We start from the raw sequence: 23,018 nt of genomic DNA on the forward strand, positions 1-23,018 counted from the left end.
TCTAGTGGCCTGTTTCTGTCTCCTCTCATTAGCTTCTCTGAAGTCCTATTTCCCTGTGACTGTAGGCAGCTGCGAGTGGCTCCCTCCTTGTTCAGACAGACCTCTAATAAACCCAGTCTCAGGTAGTACTTGGTCCAGGTGCCAGAGACAGAGTTAGTAAGAAGAACGGCTCTTCTCTGTGAGGATCAAGGTCATCAACCTCCATCTGCAGAAAGGATGCTTAGAGGTAGCCTATCCAGATTCCTTTTTCTCTATTTTATTAAGTACTTCTATTGTTCTTCTTTTCTCACCATAAGATAAAATCTTACACAATGTAAAAAATAATGCAGAAAAAAACATAAAGAGCATATTTTTGAAGATGGCCCTTCATCTTACCACCCAGAGGTTGTTATAAATGTTCTGCTGTGCAAACTCATACGCACATCAGATGCACATACAGCTTCCACTTTGACCAAATGTACATCATCATTAGTTTTAGTGGCAGCGTATTATATGGATGCACTAAACATTATGTTATCAATCCTCTAGTGACAGGTATTTTTTAAGATCTTAGTACATATATTTTTGAATTTTTATTTTACTCATTCTTATTTTTTTGTTGTTGAGGTGTAATTAACAAATATATTTTTACTTCACAACATGTAATAAATATAAATTAAAAATGTAATATATTTAAAGTGTACAACATGGTGATTTGGTATACATCCCACAATGTAGCTAATTAACACACCCATCCCCTCGCACATGTATCCCTCAAGCATTTTTTAGAAACTTACTCTCAGCAAAATTTCAGGTGTACAATACAGTATTATCAACTATGGTCATCGTGCTACACATTAGCTCCTCAGAATTACTGATCCTTTAACTGAGAGGGTGAACCCTTCGACCAACCTCTCCCTATTTCCACCCCTCCCCCAACCCCAGTAACCGTCAGTCATTCTACTTCTGTGTTTCTATGTCTTTGACTTTTCGATTTTTTTAGGTTCCACATGTAAGTGATACCATAGAGTATCTGTCTCCCTCTTTCTGGCTTCTTTCACTCAGCACAATGCCCTCCAGTTCCATGCATATTGTCACAATTGGCAGGTGTCAATGGACACAATACTTAGGTTGTTTCCACATCTTGTCTGTGGGGAATAAATCTCAGCATATAGTTTAATTCTTCAGAGACCCTTCTTAATCATGTAAACTTCAGTTATTCATTAATACCATAGCTTATTTTAGTTCCCTACAATGCATTTATCATTACTTCATGTTTTTATGTTTGCCATTGATTTACTTGCTCATTGTGATTTTTTATAGATTACAAATGACAAGAGATTAAGGACATTCTTTTGTTCATCCCTCTATCCCAAATACCAAGAATAGTGTCTTGCACAAAGAGAGGTTTCATAAATCTTAGTAGTGTCAATGAAAAGTGACAGTGTGGCGTCCCAACTGCTTTGAGAAGAGGGTAAGAATACTGGCCAATATGCCTGTAACTTCAGACTCAGAACCTGTGGGTCAACATAAGTCAGACATTAGGGCAGAGAGATGACTTGGAGGGTGGAACAGGCTAAGGCAATCATCTAACAGAGAAGTGTAATTTCAGGGAAGCAAATCATCTGTAGAATCTCCAACAACAGTGCTGGGAATGTAAGGAGGAAGGATTTCAGGCAACAGCCACAGATAAAAACAGGGGAGCAGGAAGCCCAGGCAGCTCAGCAGAATTCTCATTTCTCTTCCCTTCACCCCCCAGCAGCCATGTCCCTGGGGGCTCAAAGCCCTATATATTCCCCCAAATATTTCACCACTGATTCAGATTCTCACCCAAATTATTTTTGGCATTGACAAAGTAAGGTCCCAAGACTGTTGCCTGAGACCTAACTGGTCTTAGACTTGTGCTGGAATATTCTCTGTGGAGAAAAGAACATAACCTGAGTATGTGAGGGAGGTTGACATCAGTAAGATCCAAGATTGTTATCCTAAAATGCAGTACCCATTAAAACCAGCTCAGATCTTCACTGAGCACGTATTATGTGCCTGTGCTAGTATTCCCAGTTGTTTGACCTCCCAACGGCCCAGGTAATTGCTGTAAGAGTGAAAGGCTAAGGCTGTGGAGCACATGATGGGACCTAGATCCAGATCGTGAGACATGGAGGACATTGGGGTCACTCCCAGCTGTAGGTGGTAACAGGAGCATAGGGACAGAGAACGGGATCTGCCCAGACAAGGACCTGGCATCAAAGATGCAAAAGGGAGGGGTGCCTGGGTGGCTCAGTCAGTTAAGAGTCCGACTTCCACTCAGGTCATGATCTCATGGTTCATGGGTTCAGGCCCTGCATTGGGGGGGGGGGCCTCTGTGCTGACAGCTCAAAGCCTGGAGCCTGCTTTGGATTCTGTGTGTCTTTCTCTGCCCCTCTCCTGCTTGTGCTCTGTCTCTCTCTCTCTCTCTCAAAAATAAATAAACATTAAAAAGAAAAACAGAAAGATGCAAAAGGGAGTGATCTGTGTCCTGAAATGGAGCCAGCACACAGAACAGGCAATAAATCACTGAGTAGAAGGGAGATGGGCACTGAGCCAGGACTCCAACCCAAGAGTTTTGGGAACCGAGGGTGGAAATGAAGGGTGGAATCAGTCAAAACAAGCCCAGAGTACTGTTGATTGATTCACTGCACATGTTACCAAGGCAGGAACTCTGGCAAGGATGGGGAAGTCCACATATGGGACCTTCCATGGCAAAGATGCCTTTGCCAGCACGGGCAGGAATCAACATGGTTTCTGTGTTTGGGGTGGCTGGAGGCCAACCTCGGAGCATGGTTTCCTTAGGAGGTCAGTATCGGACAGGGCACTTCAGCATTTAGTGTCAGCAAACCTTAAGGGACTCCCGGGGCCGGCTGGGCAGAAGCAGCAAGTTACCACCCTTCTTTCCTTCGTAAAAGATCCCCTGCATTATTTGGCAACAACAGCTCCAGTTAGGAACTGCCTTTCCCAGCCTCTCCCTCAGCTGTAACTCGCTCACATGGCCCTCAGCAACACGTCAGATATGTCCAAACCGATGCCTTGCTCTGCGGGACTTGCAGGACTGCTATGGAGGCTGCTCCGGCCGCTCCAACTTTTTCTCTGTCTGCTTTTCCTTCTTTATGCTACTGACGGCTGTAACCATTAACAGCCATGTTGGGCCAGGAAGTGCCCTTAAGACTGGAAGCTGGGCCTAAAGATGTACTAAAACTTGCAGAGGTCCCAGAAGCACAGGTGGAGCTGCCAGACCCGTCAGGACACAGCTTCCTCCGAATTTACTTTCATTGTTGACACGAAAAAGAGATAAGGCCCTTCTAGCTTTAGCCACTGGTTTTTCCATTGTATGCCTCTCTCCCTAACCTGCATTGATAGGACCGGTTATGGGTAGGGTGGGGCATGATCCCCACCTCCTGCCGCTCATGGCCTTGTACAGCTATCTCCCTTGCCTGTGGGCAAAGCCTGGCATTTGCTTCTGTCTAGTCGAGAACAGCAAAGGTGACGGGATGCACTTCTGTGTTTATATTACATTCATAAGACTGTGTCTTGTTAGCAGAGTCACTCTAGAGATGGTCTCCCTAGCTTCCTGTGAAGAAGTGGCCATGCTGGCATGGTACCCACCTGGCACAGGGCTCAGGGTGGTGTCCAGGATCTGAGAGCGGTTGGCATCCAACAGAGGCAACAAGCCAGGGTCCTCAGTCCTACAACCGAAAGGACTGTGGCCACCCTGAGTAAGCCTGGAAGTGAATTCTTCCCCAGTTGGCCTCCAGACGTTGACGCCACTTAGCCAACACTGTGATCACAGCTTTTGGAGACCCTAAGCCGGGAACGTGGGTAAGCTGTTCCCAGACTTTGGGCCTCCAGACACTGTGAGATAATGAACGTGTGCTCTTTTCAGACCCTGGGTGGGTGGGTGCCGCAGGAACTTGCTTGCACAAGGACTCTAGACTTCATCTGTGGGTCTCAAAAGCTTCTTGTGGTTGCCGTTTGCCTTAGCCTATGAGTTTATGACTTCATTATTTTGCAGAATGTGTGGATGTGGAGTTCACAGTTACTTGGCTTCACCTAAAATATAACAAATATTAAATAAACATTAAAAAGTGAAAGTGTGATCTTTATCCCCAAGAAGTCTGTGAAATGCTCTTGCATGCTCTCTAACGCCATCACGGGCAGGAAAGTCGCCAGGGCCCGTTCAGTCTCGAGAACAACAGCAGGTGAGACCCTCCTTTCCTTGGCACAATATGCCACACAAATGCGATGCTGGACAAAAAGTGGGCATTCTGAATCAATGCACTTTTTATACTTAAAAAGGAAAAAGCAAAAAAAACACAGATTCACTTCTCCCCGAAGACAGAATAAAGACAAGTAAACACTGAGATTTTCAGACAAAAAGGCGCTGTGGAAGTGCAGAACGTTATTAATTAACATAGTTGTAAAATTTCAGGTTCCAAGGAGAGAAAAATCTTGGAAGCAATTATAAAAGTCGTTATATAACATTTAGATTAAATAAACAGTTCTCTTAAGGAAAACAAAACATTGAATTTTCCTTTGATTTTCCAAATATGAGTAATCCAATTCACTAGCTCTCACCTGACACTCAGTGGTATTGAAAAACTTGCAGATGACCCAGTAAACACAGAGCTCCTAACAATGTCACCCCAATCAAATGTATTGCATTAAATCAAACATAATTGCTCCCCGTGTCATAACAGAATAACATAAATGTCACAGAGGCAGAGGCAAAGGACATGCATTCACTTCCTCTTGACTTAAAAAGTAAATAAATTCTAAATAATAAAGCAACTTGTGAGCCAGTGCTTTCCCACAAGTTATTCTGGGGAGAACAGGCATGTATGAGAGTGATGGGTGTTTGTATTTAATTTTTTTTTTACTTTTCAAGAACTGGAAGTTCTGGGGCACCTGGGTGGCTCAGTCGGTTAAGCGTCCAACTTCGGCCCAGGTCAGGATCTCACAGTCCGTGAGTTCGAGCCCCACGTCGGGCTCTGTGCTGACAGCTCAGAGCCTGGAGCCTGCTTCAGATTCTGTGTCTCCCTCTCTCTCTGACCCTCCCCCATTCATGCTCTGTCTCTGTCTCAAAAATAAATAAACATTAAAAAAAAGACCTGGAAGTTCTAAGTATGTTAATTATCCACACTCTATGTCCCAATTAGAGACGAAATACATGAAAGGGCTAGTTATCAGTCCAATATTTATAACTAAAATAAATCTTTTTTTTTTTTTTTATAAGTTTTTTTTTTTTTTAATTTTTTTTTTCAACGTTTTTTATTTATTTTTGGGACAGAGAGAGACAGAGCATGAACGGGGGAGGGGCAGAGAGAGAGAGGGAGACTCAGAATCGGAAACAGGCTCCAGGCTCCGAGCCATCAGCCCAGAGCCTGACGCGGGGCTCGAACTCACGGACCGCGAGATCGTGACCTGGCTGAAGTCGGACGCTTAACCGACTGCGCCACCCAGGCGCCCCTAAAATAAATCTTTTGACATGCAGCTTAATTTTATAGGTTCAAAATATTTTTCCAACTAGGAATTTTACTACTACAAGTTTGTCTCAGCTATGACCTACATCAGTCTTCGCTTCCTCCTCCAACCTCTACCCCACCAAAAGCAACAAACAACTAGAAAATTTGCTATGCTGATCCTTAAATATTCCATATGATTCTTTGGAAATAAAATATTTTAATGGAAAAACGTGTCAGCCAACAACTGTACATCTTAATTCTGTTCCCTAAGCCTTATGGTTGGTGAGAAAGTCCTCCACATCTGGTAACGGGTTAACCATCATTCTCAGCTGTCGGTGATGGTATAAGCTGTTAATGTTTTGTAACTTTGGGAGAAATTATGTACTGGGAGTGGAGGGGAAATAACGTGGTGTCTGAGCTGGTGGTGTTTGACTCATACCAACATAAGTGGGTCATGAGATTAATATTACAAAAATTAAATTTCCACATGCTTTTAAGTTTCTGACAAATGATAACATATAAGCCTCATGTATTTTGTGCCAGATTACTGCTCTTTCCTGAGCTTGGGAATCTGGTCCCTTTTTAGCATGATGTTTTATGTTAAATAATTGTCTATATTAATGATAATAGTTAATTGTTAAGTCTTAATTTATAAGGAGTTTTTAAAAAGATCATGCTGACTCTTCAGGAGAAGGAGAATGGCTCAAAGATCCTAAAGTGGAAAATAACAAAAACAAAAATGAAAATGAAAACACCTCAAAAAAAAGAATTCAGGAACATAGGTCAAAGACAGTGTGCTTATGAGAGAGAAAGGGAAGTTCAAAGAATGACAGCTGGGGACCAAAAGGGGGAATCAGGCTGCATGCTCAACCCACAGATTACATCGAAAGGTGTACACTCTCCATGAAAACTTTCTCTGAAAATACAGATAACATTGAATAGCATGTGGTAATTTATAGAGGAGTTTCTCATCCATTATCTTAAGCTTGAGAGTCATTCTGAACCTGTGTAGTTGGCATTAATCATTCCCGTCAAAGGCATTCATGGTCATACACTCATAAGTGGCTCCAAGTGTTTTTTTTTTTTTTTAAATGGGTGCATTTTATCGTATATAAATGGTATCTCAATAGAGTTGCTTTTATTTTTTTTAATGTTCATTTTTGAGAGAAAACGACAGAGCATGGGGGTCGGGGCAGAGAGAGAAGGAGACACAGAATCTGAAGTAGACTGTAGGCTCTGTGCTGACAGCTCAGAACGCACGAACCGTGAGATCAAGACCTGAGCTAAAGTCGGACGCTTGGGGCGCCTGGGTGGCGCAGTCGGTTAAGCGTCCGACTTCAGCCAGGTCACGATCTCGCGGTCTGTGAGTTCGAGCCCCGCGTCAAGCTCTGGGCTGATGGCTCGGAGCCTGGAGCCTGTTTCTGATTCTGTGTCTCCCTCTCTCTCTGCCCCTCCCCGTTCATGCTCTGTCTCTCTCTGTCCCAAAAATAAATAAAAAACGTTGAAAAAAAAAAATTTAAAAAAAATTAAAAATAAAAAAAATAAAGTCGGACGCTTAACTGACCGAGCCACCCAGGCGCCCCTTGAGTTGATTTTAAAATACAAGATCATGGAGTATTTTTTAAATGTCTTCTTGCTTACTGTTTTGAGAGTGGCCTCTAACATTGCATTTATTTATTTATTTATTTATCTATCTATCTATCTATTTATTTATTTATTTATACTTCTGGTAGACCTTTTCTACACATTTATTCCGTGGAGACCCTGAAGGAAGAGGCCATGTTATCCATCATTGCATCTCACACAAAGCATGGAACACCATAGAAAGTCTATACTATTGTTCTTAGCAATGAGCCTAAGGCTTCACAGATTTCTGGGTGTGTGTGCATGCATAAATAAAGTGAAGGCACAGTAGAATTTCAATAAAATTCCAGAAAGAAACCCCTGCATTACTACCAACATCTTGACTATATCCATGCTCATAATCATCCTACTTAATATGATAAGAGATGCAGGAAGGGCCTGGAGAGCTCAGAGCTTCACAGTTTGGGAGAGACTATCTCATAGGCCAAGTATGTAAGTAATAAATAATTAGCATAGCCTAATCTGAGTGTTCTTGAGCAGTGTTTCTCAAAGCTTATTGAAGATTTGTTAAAATGCAGATCCTATGTTAGTAGCTACAGTCTGCACTTTCTAACAATCCCCAGGTGGTGCTGACATTTCCGGTTCCAGGTAGCTCACACTTTCACTGGCAAAGTTTCAGACTGGATACCGTGATCTTTCCATTACTACATGCAGTCTCCTCTCTCCTTTCCACAGCTGCTGTCATTTGTATCAATATTTTGTCACTTAAATATGTCATCTGTTGTGTTATTTTTTCTATTTTCTCACGTATAAATATACCACTTTTCAGTACAGCATCTGATAAAGTTCTTTTGAATAAATGAACTATATTATAGGAATCTGAAGGGTATAGTCTGTGTCATGTAAGCCTTTGATTTCTTCAATGCTGACAACATAGATTATATAGAAAATCAAAATTAAAAATGTTTAAATAAAAAACTGGAATAAAGTTTGAGCTCATGGTTTTGGCTCTCCAGAGATATTCAGAAAAACAGGAAACAGTCCTGGACTGAGAAGAGACAGGAGTCTGAGGCAGAGTCAAAGAAGAGGGCGCACCCCTAAGTCAAAGTCAAGACTCACAAGGCTCGTGAAGCTGAAACTCCACCTCTCATTACCCACCTGCTGTGGTTTGTCACCTTGATCAATCCTGACAATGGCAGAAGAGCAGTGAAGGCAGAGACCTTGCCATCAAGGTCTTCACCAAGACACATGACACAAGAGACTCTGTGCCCAAGTGAGGTGCCCAAGCACGACACACAGTCTCCTGACCCCTGGACAGCGTTACCCAGCGTTCCTGACACTGCCTCAAGTCTCAGTACTCGACCTGCCTGAAACAAAGATTTTATCCAGACACAAGGACACAATTCACCTTGCTGCCTAATCAACAGATTAAACAGTGACAGACACAAGGAAGACTGTGATTCTCTTATAACCTACAAGTCACGATTGTTTAGGATATCCTTCATGTAGTCTGGGTGGTTTGGGCTAAATTTAAGAGGGCTGTTGTGAAAGCATGTTGGACTACTCACAATGAGGACAAAACAAGGGATGAAGAATGAAGCTGTGATGTCATGGTCATCGGCCCAGGAAGGGACTTCCCATCTTAGCAAAATCAGGGGAGCAGTTCATGTCACGCCACAGGTACAGAGAACTGGGGTGGACGGCCGGAGCTCTTGCCTCTTGAGCCACTGAGCAAACACTAATCAGAAGTTTGATTTTTTAAAAGTGTTGTAGTAGCTAATAATTTTTAAATTTATGACCTAGTTTTTCTACTCAGTGTGGAAATCATACTGGTTTAAAATGAACATACCCAAATGACTCACAAGATAAATTAGTCCCAGAAAGATGCACTGCCTAAAATGGACAAATGCTGAAAATGTTTACATTTTATGCCTGTGTGATCCATTAGGTGTGCTGCACAGAGCAGCATTTTCCTTTCTCGTAGGACATAAAAGCAAAACATCTTGAAAACAAAGCAATGATAAATAGTTATTTGGCAAGACGATATTGAAAAAATAAATAACCAAGTCAGTGATTCAGATGTTTTTTGGACAAACCTAACTGCTCCCTTCAGTGATTCCAAGTTACTACTTGAAATATTTATATATTTATCAACTTGGATTTAGAGTTGAATCTAAGTTGGTAAATATAGTTTTAAGCCTCTATTTGCATACCGACATATGAAAGATGTAAATGTTTAAACAAAGAAGTATTACTTCCCTAAAATGGACTTCCCCCATAGATGTAAGGTGTCAGCAATATTATTAAATATAATTAATCAGAGTCTCTCATTTTAAGAGGAAATAGGACCATTCAAGTCATTAGTTTCTTTTTCACTATGAAATACAATAACCATTCTACATGTTGTAACTTATTTCGAAGAGAAGAGAATATACTATTTTTGGGGAAAAGACCATTTTGCTTTAGTTTCTTGGTTTGACAGCAATGGTGACCATCACCAAACATATTTCAACAAATTACACTGATGGCAATTCAAGAAAATGGAAAATAAGGCAAATTTAGACATAAGTACATTTAAATTATCAATATTTTTATTAAAGAATAATAGGAAAAATCAATTAAGAATACATAGCCCATGCTCTATTTTTTAATTATTTGGAATAGTAATATTAAAGAGGTTTTACTGTATACAGTATTTTATGAATAAAGATCAGATAATTGAATGGGAATGCAAGCTGGTGCAGCCACTCTGGAAAACAGCATGGAGTTTCCTCAAAAAATTAAAAATAGAACTACCCTATGACCCAGCAATTGCACTATTAGGTATTGATCCAAGGGATACAGGTGTGCTGTTTCAAAGGGACACATGCACCCCAATGTTTATAGCAGCACTATCAACAATAGCCAAAGTATGGAAAGAGCCCAAATGTCCACCAATGGATGACTGGATAAAGAAGATGTGGTATACACACACACACACACACACACACACACACACACACAATGGAGTATTACTCGGCAATCAAAAAGAACGAAATCTTGCCATTTGCAACTACACGGATGGAACTGGAGGGTATTATGCTAAATGAAATTAGTCAGAGAAAGACAAATATCATATGACTTCACTCATATGAGGACTTTAAGAGACAAAACAGATGAACAGAAAGGAAGGGAAATAATAATATAAAAACAGGGAGGGGGAGAAAGCATAAGAGACTCATAAATATGGAGAACAAACAGGGGTTTACTGGAGGAAGTGTGAGGGGGGATGGGCTAAACTGGTAAGGGGCATTAAGGAATCTACTCCTAAAATCATTGTTGCACTATATGCTAACTAATTTGGATATAAATTAAAAAAATAAAATTAAGTATTATGTTGAAAAAAAAGATCACATGGTTGAAGACAACTCTTACGAATATCTTTGAAATAAACTCCTTATATAAGAAAAAGAGCAAAATATGAGATTTTATTTGATTTTTTCTTAAAAGAAGTTATTCTTTTGATAAATTTTCTATCCATTTTAATTAAAGTGGGTAGTTCTAAATTATATGATACTTGGCTAGATATTATCAGGCATTCATTAAAAATGAATTTGACATATCATTGATATCAAGATAAATATCTAGAAGGGAAAGGAGATTAACACAAGAAACTACAAGCAAAATGCTTAAATCCATAATGTAGATTCAATAATTAACATGGAAAACAAGAGAGAGATACTAGTGTGGCTGGTTTGATCACAAATAGCTTTCGTACAGATTAGTACCCAAATCACTAAGTTATTCTACCTCTGATCTGTTCTTTTTATAGATATGAATAATCTATTAAACCTACTTTAAGTTAAATTTCTCTTTCAAAGCTGACGGTATTCTGCATAGATCAAAGAGCCTCCTAACAACTCATGCCTCTGTATGGGAACCACCTAGTTAATCACCTGCTTAGTATGCGGAGCCGCTCTGGAGGTCCTAGACCACAGACGCCTCTCCAGCTGTTATTTGTCTCATTTGTTAATTCAAGCCTCAGTAGGACAAAGGAAATTCTGTACTTAATCATCCATTTTAATTTCCTGGATTCCCTTACTTTTGACTTGTTGATGGGAAGAACAATAAAGGACAACCTCTCTGGGTACCACACTGGCCTCCTCAGGCTCCTTATTCAGCTCCTCCCTGCACCTTCTGCTTTTCTTACTTTCACACATTCCTTCTTTCCTCCCTCTCTTCCTTCCCTCCTTAATTCCTTTTTTTCTCCCAAATCAAACACATGGCTGAGCACTTTCAGAAATGTGAGTTTGGGAACTGGAAAGGCAACAAAAAAGTCTTGGGAAAAGGCCCAGGTTTGAAACTCACAAACAGTTACCATTGAGATTCTACTATTCACTACCTGTTCTACTCTGGCCTGGTCTTCTCTTTCCTCATCTATAAAATGAAAATAATAACAAAAGTTTTTTATACACTTGATGTAAATATTAAATGATAAGACACATCTGAAAACACTCTTGAAACTTCAAAATCTTATACTGTTACGGAACCAGCCTGCAACACTGGCAGAAAAACCAAGCGGCACTCAGAGATCTTGGTGGATCAGAGATTTACTTAACACCAGTGGGATCAGAGGAGACCATTTCTCCAAAGATCTGAGCCCGGAATGCAAGTGGGAAGGGTAATTTATAGCATCATCGTCTGCATTCGTGGAGGCTTTCGTGGCCGTGCGGCAAACAGGGCAGGAAGAACCCGGACGAGGAGTCTGTAAGCTAGGAACTAGAGCTTGTTTTAGTCCCGTCAGCCATCTTACGGTGCAAAACTTTACATATTTTCCCAACATTACAAATTAAAGAACTACTGTAAGTTGCATATGCCCTCAAAGTAGGTATTAATTGGCCATCGATGCCTAGGATGTTTTTTAGGGTGCCCCATTTGCCTAAAAATGCCTGGAGTTGTCACTCTTGAAGTTTACTTTTAAGTGAAAGCTGGCAGGGAAAACCTTTTAAGATTCATAAGTAAACTTAAAAATTTTCAACAATGTTGTCTATGAAAAGGCAACCTATCTGCTTACTAACATATTAGGAGTGGTTTTTTATCAATTCAGAATAAAGAGCAGATTCTGAAAACATAAAATGGAATTAGGTATTGATGTAAGAGCGAGAAGGGTGGCTGGCAGGTGGGAGAGATTAAACTTAGAAGAGAAGTTCAAAGACCATGAGAAGACTCAAGATTTAAACAAACCTGGGAAGGAAAGGGGGGGGGGTGTCCCAAAGACTCGGGCTTTGATTACAAACCACCTCCCACAATATAGTGTAACTGCCTGTTCACATGTGTGTCTCCCTAAATGAAATGCAAGCACCCTGCCAGCAAGAATTACATTTGCTGACCTCGTGATTCTGTATATAACTGGCAAGGAACAAATAAGTTGGAGAAAAGTCTGTTTCTGTCTTCTGAGACCTGCCCTTCCATCCACCTGCCCACCATCTCATCTTTCTTCCCTTGTCACCTTCCGAGCTCCCAAGCACGTTTGGAGTGAACACCAGGAGGAGACAGTGCATGGAGTGCTGTTACCTAAGGGGAAGGGATGCAGGTCCTGTATAAATGGAAATTCACACATCTCAGCACCTAAATTTCACTGAAATTACTGATGTGGAGTACACTGAGGACTTGTTGCCCCTCGTGCAAAACTGAACTTGGGGCACAAAATAATCTGCTCCAACAAGATTTCAATCTATGAACGATTGTAGATGAGGATTAAAAATGGTCCAAGTGGGGCGCCTGGGTGGCGCAGTCGGTTAAGCGTCCGACTTCAGCCAGGTCACGATCTCGCGGTCCGTGAGTTCGAGCCCCGCGTCAGGCTCTGGGCTGAAGGCTCGGAACCTGGAGCCTGTTTCCGATTCTGTGTCTCCCTCTCTCTCTGCCCCTCCCCCGTTCATGCTCTGTCTCTCTCTGTCCCAAAAAAATAAATAAATTAAAAAAAAAAAAAAAAATGGTCCAAGAGACTGTTCTTTTCCAGTGACTAGTTTCAGGAGTGTCCGTCCCAGAGAGCTCAGGCTCAGACTGCTTCCCCAGGCCAGGGAGGTGGGTGTGTCACAGTTTGTTTACCGGGTCAGAGGGGAGTTGGTATGTTTGCCGTCTAGTACCGCTGTGTGCATGGTTATTTGTTAAGTGTAATTAGCAGTGCTCCACAGTGAAACTCATTTCCAGCCACTGTGATATATGGGGAAAATGCCTGCAGCTTGGACAGACGCCATCCATGTGTCTTTCCTGAGGACAGCGACGAATGACTCTGGCTTTGAGCCAGGGTCACTGTCACTGGCATGCCTGGGAAAATGCTAGAACAAGTCATGATAAAGTCAACTTGTAAATGCATCTAGAAGAACATGGCTCTGTGAAGAACAAAGGTTGTAAAATTAATCTTGTATGCTGAAGTCCAGAGTCACATGAGTTGGGTAGTTTAAGAAGATCTGTTGTAGTTAAGTCTATAAGGCTTTGACCCTTCCTGCATGAAACCACCAACCCACTGGAAAACTAATGGAGATGAGCCAGGGAAACAGGAGTGTCCTCCTCTGCAGGGATCCAGTGAAATCATGCTGCAGACTCCACTTACACTGTATGTGGGACATCTGGTCACAGAGGGAGATGGTCCCAGTCAACCCTGCTCTCTGGTGCTACATAGGTACCTCCACACTGTCATAAGCAACATCTTAAGTTTAAAAACCCTCCTGTGACCACACTTCCTCCTCTGGCTCCATTTTTCTGATCATATGTATGAAAATTTCATTGAAAGCATTGTCCATAATCATTGTCTCCAATTCTTCTGTTGCAGAACAAGCCGCATAAATTAGCTGAGGCTGGTGTAAAATAAAAGTGTAGACCTTTTATTCAAATTTATTAAGAATTTCAAGACAGTGATAGCAGGGCATTAAGCCATGGGTAAAACTCTTCTGAAGGTGGGGCATTCATTGTCTGGGGCACCTGGATATCTCAGTCAGTTGAGAGGATTCTCTCTCTCTCTCTCTCTCTCTCTCTCTCTTTCTCTCTCTGCCCCTCCCCTGCTCACTCTCTCTCTCTCTCTTTCTCGTTCTTCCTCAAGGGAAAAAAAAAGGTGGGACATTGCGTGACTGTATGGGTCGTCCATCCATGAAGCTGGCCTGCTCCATTGTCCTCTGAGCCTGCTCTAATCAGGCTTTCATCTGCCACCAATTCCACTAACAGTCTTGTCAATGTCAGCAGTGGTTTCCACTCATTTAAACCTAATAGTCACTTCTCATCTTTACCTTCCTGGATCAATGAATTTAGCAGAGCGATTACTCCCTTCTTCTTGAAGCACTGTCTCTACCTTGTTCTTTATTTTGGACTTCTGACTTCCTTAACTACAAGACATGTTGCTTCAAGCCACTAAATCTGTGGTAATTTGTTGCAGCAGTAAAAGTAGCACACTGTCCTCATCAACACAGTCTCCATATGTTGGTCTGCCCCAGGCTCACACCTAGGACATCCTACTCCTCTATCTATATCCATATCCAAGTAGCTTTAAAATACCAGCTATCAAAATGAAAATCAAAACTACAATGAGTTATCACCTCATGTGTGTGAGAATCGCTAGAATCAAAGACAAGAAACAACAGGTGTTGGCAAGGAATCAAAGGGGAACCCTCTTGCACTGCTGGTAGGAAGGCAAACTGGTGCAGCCACTCTGGAAAACAGTATGGAGGTTCCTCATAAATTTAAAAATAGAACTAACATGATCCAGCAATACCACTTCTGGCAACATATCCACAGGAAATGAAATCACTTTCTCAGAGAAATATCTCACTGCAGCGTTATTTGCAACAGCCAACGCATAGAAACAACGTTAAGTGTCCACTGATGGATGAGTGGGCAAAGAAGATATGGTGTGTATGTGTGGTGTACACACACACGATGGAATATTATTCATTTATTAACAAGGAGGAAATCCTGTCATTTGTGATAACGTGGATGGACCCCGAAGGTGTCACATTGAGTGAAGTTACTCACTTACATGTAGAATCCAGAAAAAAAACCCAGAACTCTGCATCAAAGGCCAGATTTAGTGGTTGCCAAAGGTGGGGAGTGCGTTGAGGGATATGGGTGAAAGTTGTCAAAAGGCACAAACTTCTGGTTATAATATAAATCAGTTCTGGGTGTGAGGGACAGCATGGAGACCATAGCTAAGATTACTATACTATATATTTTAAAGTTGCTAATAGAGTAGATCTTAAAAGTTCTCATCACCAGAAAAGAAATTGTAACTGTGAAGTGATAGCTGTTAACTTCTCATGGTAATTATTTTTCAGTATCTGCATATATCAAATCATTATGTTGTATACCTTAAACTAATATAATGTTACACATCAATTATATCTCAATAAAGCTGGAAAAGAAATAATAAAATAAAATACCAGCTAAGCATTGATGACTCCCAAATTCATCTCTCTGGATCAGACTTCTTCCTTAAACTCCAGATTATTATAGCCAATGGATCACTCGACATTTTTACGTAAGTGTCTAAAAGACATCTCAAATTGAACATGTCCCCAGAAACAGTAAATGATAGCTCCAGCTCACTTCCTCCAGTTTCGTGGGCTAAAAACCTCAGTTGTATCCTTGGCTCCTCTCTTTTTCTCTCCCTCCACCTGTTTGGAAATCCTGGGTCTCCAAAATAAATCCAAAATATAGCACTCCTTACCACCTCCCCTGCTTCCACTTCTGGATGGAGCCACCATCATGGTCAGCTGGAATATTACAACAGCCTCCTAACTGGCCTCCCAGCCTCTAACTGTCCCCCACAATCTAGGGTCAACCCCGCAACCAAAGCGGTTCTCTTACAAGATTTGCAATGCAGCCTCACTTCTTCGAAAAGCTTTTTTAATGGTCTTTCATTGCACTCAACAGGCGTAATCCCTACAATGACCCAGGGGCTCTATGTGATTTGGGGCTTTGCTGCCTCTTTCACCTGCTCCCCTGCCCCCCACCACTCCAACTCAACCACTGTTGCTTCTGCAGCCTCATTGCTCATCCTGGAACATTCTCAAGCAAGTTCTTGCCTCAGTGCAATGAAATGGAAATTCCTTCTACCTGAAATGGAAATGCACACATTCTGTCTTACTTTCTTCTTTCTTTCAGGTCCTCTGATCAGCTGCCATTTTATTCCTGTCACTATCCCTGAACACTTTCCCCATTCAACTCCTTGTCTTTTGTATCCCGTTTTGTCTCCATAGCTCTTTGGCCACGTAACACCCTGTACGCACACTTACTTGTTTCTGTTATGTTTGGTACCTGCTACAAGAACATGGGCTCTATCACAGCAAGAGTACTGACTTGGTCTCTAGTATGTTCCCAGTGCTGGAACAGCTACTAGCTGATGGAAAACACTTGAAAACACTTGTTGAATTAAATGAATGAATAATGGCACAAAGCTAGTAGTACTGGATTCACCATTTGCCAATTTATTTATTTTTCCAATTTGGCAATTTCTAACTAACTTATCAGTGGAGATCCATGAATAAACCATAGCCCATCCCACATTTGAAATGAAAACGAGAAGACTATTACTAAATTCTGAAATGTCCATTAATTTCAAGATAGCCTGTGACCACTGTGACCCAGAGGCTGGCTTGATGAGAAAACTAGCTAGCCTTCTCTCTCTCCCCTAAATGCACATGTCATGGCAGAGCTATCTTATAAATCAGGAATTTTCAACTGGAGGTGATTTTGCCCCGAGGGGACATTTGGCAACATCTGGAGACATTTTTATTTGTCACAACTCGGGGAAGGTCCTACTAGCATTTAGCGGGTAAAGGCCTAGGATGCCACCAAATATCCTATAATTCACAATCCTACAAGACAACCCCACAGGTAAGAATCCCATCTAAAATGCTGTAGTGCCAAGGTTGAGAATGTATATTCTGCTATTGTTTGGTAGAGTGTTTCTAAAATGTCAGTGCAGTCACACTGATCATAGTGTTGTTCCAGGCTTCTCTGTGTCTACTGATTGTCCTTGGACTTGTACTGTCAGTTGAGTCATGGGTGGGGGCTCTTCAACTATCATTGGAGATCGATGCCTCCTTTTAATTCTATCACTTGGCTTTATGTATTTTGAATCTCTGTTATCAATATACAAACATTGCTATGTCCCCTGGTTGAAGCTACCCTCTTATCATTATTGGATCACCCTATTTATTGTTGGAAAGATTCCCAAATCTACTTTATAATAAACATAGCTGCCCCAGCTTTCCTTTGATTAGTGTTAGGAAGTCCTCTTCTGTCCTTTTACTTTCAATCTGCTGGTGTCTTTATATTTAAAATGAGTTTCTTATAGACAGTACATAGTTGATCCTGTTTCTTTGTCCAGTCAAACAACCTCTACCAGCTAATTGTGCTGTTTAGATAATTTAAATTTAATGTGATTTTTGATATGGTTTGGTTTAAATCTACCACCTTGCTAGCTGTTTTATTTCGCCAATCTATTCTGTGTTCACTTTTTTCTTTTTCTGCCTTCTTTTGTTTTCCTTGAGTCTTCTTTATAATTCCATGTGATAGGCACAGTTCTGCCCAAGATTGTTACCCCTGATGTCCACACCCTGTATATTAGTCTACCCTTGAGTGTGGACAGGACTTGCAAATATGATGGAATTTCACTCCCATTATTAGGGTATGCTATGGTAAAGATGAAGAGATTTTGCTACAATTAAGGTTCCTGGTGATTTGATTTTGAATTAATCAAAAATGAAATTATCCTTGGTTGCCCTGACCCAATCAGGTGAGTCTTTTAAAAAAGTATCCAGTTCTTATTAGAAGTAAGAAAGATTCTCTTGCTGACCCCCATGACATAACGATGTAAGTTCCTATGACGTGAGCGGTACTGAAAACAGCACAGTAGGAATATAAGGGCAGCCCTGGGAGCTGAGAGTGGCCCCTAACTGAACAGTGGCAGAGGAGGAGGGGTGCTTGCAATGAATTCTGCAACCTGAACGAGCTTGGTAACAGATCTTCCCTCTTCAGATCTCCAGATGAGAATGAAGCTAAACCAACCTCTCAGTTTTGGCCACATCAGATCCCAAGCAAAGGGCTGAGATAAGCTGTGCCTGGTTTCCTGACCCACAGAAACTGTGAGATACTCAATCTGGTTGTTTAAGCTGCTAAATGTGTGCTAAATGTTACGCAGCAATAGAAAATTAATACATTACATTTTACTTCCTTTATTGGCTTATTAGATACACCTCTTTTTTTTGCCATCATTGCTTTAGGGGTAATAGTGTACACCTTTAACTGATTCCACTTTTAAGTGGTTTTATACCACATTATCCATAATATAGGGACTTAGAGCAGGCTACTTCCATTTCACCAATCCTGATCTTTGTGCCATTGTCTACATTTGACTTCTATGTGATAGAAACCTACAATACACTGTTACTATTTTGCCTCAAGCAGTCAATTATCTTTGAGTTATTTTTTAAATAAGAGAAGTTCTCCCTCCCTTATCTGCACCTATTTTTACCATTCCCTGTGCTCTTCAATTACCATCTGGCATCATTTTTAAGTTGTCTGAAGGACTAATACTCACATTTCTTGTAGTGCAGGTGTTAAATTCTTGTATGTTTTGTGTATGTGAAAAAGTCTTTATTTACCTTCATTTTTAATGATTCTTTTGCTGAGTACAGAATTCTAAGTCAGCAGAGGTTCTTTTTTCCCCTCTCAGACCTTTACAGATTAGTTCACTGTGTTCTTGCGGGCAGGGATTCTGGTAAGTCAGATGTCACTCTCAGCTCTTCCCTTGTGGCTGTTTTTAGTTTCCTTGTATTACCCACTTCAGCAGTTTATTACACTGTGGCTTGGTGTAGTTTTCTTCACGTTTCCTGTGTTTGTGCTTTGTTGAGTTTGGAGGATTCATAGATCATTTATAGTTTCCAAGAATTTTGAAGAATTTCAGCCATTGTTTTTTTTTCTGCCGTTCCCCAAAGTCTCCTCTCATTACACATATCTTAGGCAGCTTCTTAATGTTCTGTTCATTTATTTTCAGTCCTTTGCTTAATTTGAGTCCATTTCTATTATTATGTCTTTTGCTAATTTTCTCATCTGAACTGTCTGACCTGTGATTAATACCTTCTCAGATATTGAGTGTATCATGTCTAGAAGTTTGATTTTGATCTTTCTGGAAGGGAGCATCTTCTCTGTCTTTTATTAGTATCTTCATGCTTTCCTCTCCACTTTTTGATATAATATTTTGGTAATAGCTGTTTTAATGTCCTTATCTAACAATTCTATCATTTTCATCATTTCAGAGTCTATTTTTATTAATTTCATTTTTGTTCTGATATAGATTATATTTTCCTGCTTCTTTTCATAACTGGTAGTTTTCACTGAATGGCAGACCTTGTAAATTTACATTATTAGGTGTGAAATTCTTTTTATTTCTTGAAGTACTATTTTAGCTTTTTTCGAGGACTCAGCAAAATTATTTGGAAACAAATAAGCTTCCAGGTTCTATTAAGATTTGTTAGGGACCAGGGCAGGCTCTAGTCTCAGGGCGTTTCAGATCTTACTGCATTTATTTATTTATTTATTTATTTTAATTTTTTTTTTTTTCCAACGTTTTTTTTTTTATTTATTTTTGGGACAGAGAGAGACAAAGCATGAACGGGGCAGGGGCAGAGAGAGAGGGAGACATAGAATCGGAAACAGGCTCCAGGCTCCGAGCCATCAGCCCAGAGCCTGACGCGGGGCTCGAACTCACGGACCGCGAGATCGTGACCTGGCTGAAGTCGGACGCTTAACCGACTGCGCCACCCAGGCGCCCCAGATCTTACTGCATTTAAATACCCTCTGAGTACTTGACCCAGTGCCACAGGTATTATGAGATTCCTCTACTCTGGCTCTTGAGCACATGAATCACTCCAACCCTGTGTTGGCTCCAGGAATTTTTCACCTGCTCCTTCACAGTGGCTCTTGTCCTGGCCCCACATCGTCTCCTCGTGTGCATGCTCTAATCAGACGTGGGTGAGAATGGAGAGAAACCATCTCTGGATCTCCAGTGCTGCATCTTTCCAGGTCTTCCCTCCCCCTTGGCATTCCAGGAAGAATTCCAGATGCCTTGTTCTCCCTGAATTCTCTGCTCTGTCTTCACAACTCGGGGAGATCACACACTCTGTTTCGATTACTCCTCTCTGCACTGTGACTTTGGAAATTCCCTCCAGACAGTAAACTGAGGCAATCATAGACTTCATTTCTCCATTTCCCTTCTCTCAGGGATCACTGTTCTATGCTGCCTGTGTCTAATGTGTAAAATCCATCATTTCATATAATTTCATTGTTTAAAGCAGGAGAGAACAACCAATCCCAATTACTCTGTCATGACTAGAAGCAGAAATCTGTATCTAAGTCAATTTTGTAGAACAGAATGGGCAACTGGCTTCACCATATATCAAGTTTTCTTATAAAAATATAGCAATGTAAAGAATATAATGTTAGTGGGGTGTCTGGGTGGCTCAGTCGATAAAGGGTCTGACTCTTGATTTCAGCCCAAGTCATGATCTCACAGTTTGTGAGTTTGACCTCCCATCAAGCTCTGCACTGATGGCACAGAGCCTGAGTGAGATTCTGTCTCCTCTTCTCTCTGCCCCACCCCAACTGGCACGCGCACACACACACACACACACACATTCTCTCTCTCTCTCTCTCTCTCTCTCAAAACAAAAAATAACCTTAAAAATAATATATAAGCCTCTCTTCCTCAAAAACTTAAAACTAGAAGCACCCTATGATCCAGCAGCCCCAGTTCTAGGACTTCTTTCAGGAGAATTGAAATCGGGGTCATGAAGAGATATCTGCCCTCTCACAACAGCTAAGATATGGAAATAGTGTAAACACCCCTTGTGGATGACACATGAAGAAACTGGTGTACACGTGCATACAGTGGAGTGTTCATTCGGCCCTTAAAAAGAAGCGAATCCTGCAATATGCAGCAATATGGATGAACCCTGGGAACACAATGCTGAGTGAGATAAGTGGTTACAGAAGAACAGGGATGGTATGCCTCCACTTCGAGTGGTCAGACAGGAGCAGAGTGTGGAGCGGTGGCTGCTGGGGGCGGGGGGACAGGAAGGTGGACTCGCTATTCAGCGAGTGTAAAGTTTCACTTACACAAGGGGATTAAATCCTGGAGATCCAGGCACAACACTGTCTCTATAATTGTACTCTTACAAATTTGTCCAGAGGGTAGATCTCCTGTTCTGTTCTTACCATAACTGGTTTTAGGAAAGAGCTCCTCTCCTATTAAACCTTAACTCTATCATAGTTTGATTGTGCCCCTGGTCTCAGACTTCTCTGGTGTGCCTTCTGAAAGCCTGAGTCTAGAACAGCTCCCAGATCAGTATTCCTCAGAGCTGAATGGATATTGCCTTTATGCAATTGTCAAGACTTCGTTATCTGCATCACTGTCACGTGACAGAAGTCCTGTGCTCCCCCTCTTTTTGCACTTGCTGCTTTAACTCTCAGGCTGAAGCCCAGATCCTCAAAAGGAGGAGCCACGTCTTTGTATCCACAGTGCTAGACACACCGTAGATGCTCACAAATGTGTGTCAAACGACTGGATCCATGACTTTAAAAATCAGCTCTTTAGGAGTCAGCTCTGCTGCTCTCCACTGCCAATCTACTTCTAGCTTAGGACAGCGTCACCTTTATCTCCAGTACTGGGGGTGACTGTTCTCATGGACAACACAAAGGAGTTCTTTACGACACAAGTACATGGAAGACTCTTAACTTAAAGTATCCAGGCTCCAGATCATGAGTTGCTGATTCATTAGCAAAATATAACACACATTTGAACACCTTTTTTCCTTCTAATCACTGTACATTCGTACCAAAGAATGCTGACACAGATAAAATCATAGCTGGTTCAAGTAAGGATACTTATACTCAGAATATGGTACAGTTTTAATATCCAGATTTTCAGGCATCCATCCCTATATTCCATGATGATAACAGGGAATTACTGAAGGCATTTAGGTAGTACTTTGTCCTTACTCTTATTACACACTCTAGTTTCATATCACTTTTGAAGATTAAATGAGAAAATATCTCCAAGGTTCTATAGAGACTACTTGCAGGGGAAATCAGTTCATTAGCATTTTACAGCTGAGGCTGTCTAGGCTTCCAGAAGGGGTGTGACCTGTCCAAGATCACATAGAAAATGGCAGAATATGAACTGGAACCTAGATCCACCAGCATTCCCATGGCTTATTGCATTTTAGTTCTGTCCAGTCTCCCCACCAAGACAATAGCAACATTGGAGCTGGGTCTGGGGTGTAGGGCTGTCCCCAGGGGAGCCTGGTGGGGCACAGTGACAGGATGTCCTTTCACGGCTCTGTGCCATGGCCAAGGCAGCATCTGAGAGCTGGGGTCGAATCAATAGATCATCATTAAGAGGACCTGAGAGGGGCGCCTGGGTGGCGCAGTCGGTTAAGCGTCCGACTTCAGCCAGGTCATGATCTTGCGGTCCGTGAGTTCGAGCCCCGCGTCAGGCTCTGGGCTGATGGCTCAGAGCCTGGAGCCTGTTTCCGATTCTGTGTCTCCCTCTCTCTCTCTGTCCCTCCCCCGTTCATGCTCTGTCTCTCTCTGTCCCAAAAAATAAAATAAACGTTGAAAAAAAAAATTTTAAATAAAAAAAAAAAAAAAAAAAGAGGACCTGAGATAGAAAGCCAGAGAGACTATCCAGCCAAGCTTTGGTCTACAAAGGGCTCAGCAAAGAGAAGAAACAGAGCACAGCTGGAGAGGTGAGAACAGGGTGGAAGCACAGGCTGCAAGTCCACACCTGGAGGTCACTCTCAGCGGGAGGACACAGGTCTGTGCTGGGGGCAGTGGGCAGGTGGGTACCACGGACCAGATAACCTACAGATAAGCTGCTCCCATCTGCTGTAGCTGTCCTGCACAGGACAGTTAGGGGGAATCTTCCTC

The sequence above is a fragment of the Neofelis nebulosa genome, chromosome 10, assembly GCF_028018385.1.
Source record: "Neofelis nebulosa isolate mNeoNeb1 chromosome 10, mNeoNeb1.pri, whole genome shotgun sequence".
Taxonomy (NCBI): domain Eukaryota; kingdom Metazoa; phylum Chordata; class Mammalia; order Carnivora; family Felidae; genus Neofelis; species Neofelis nebulosa.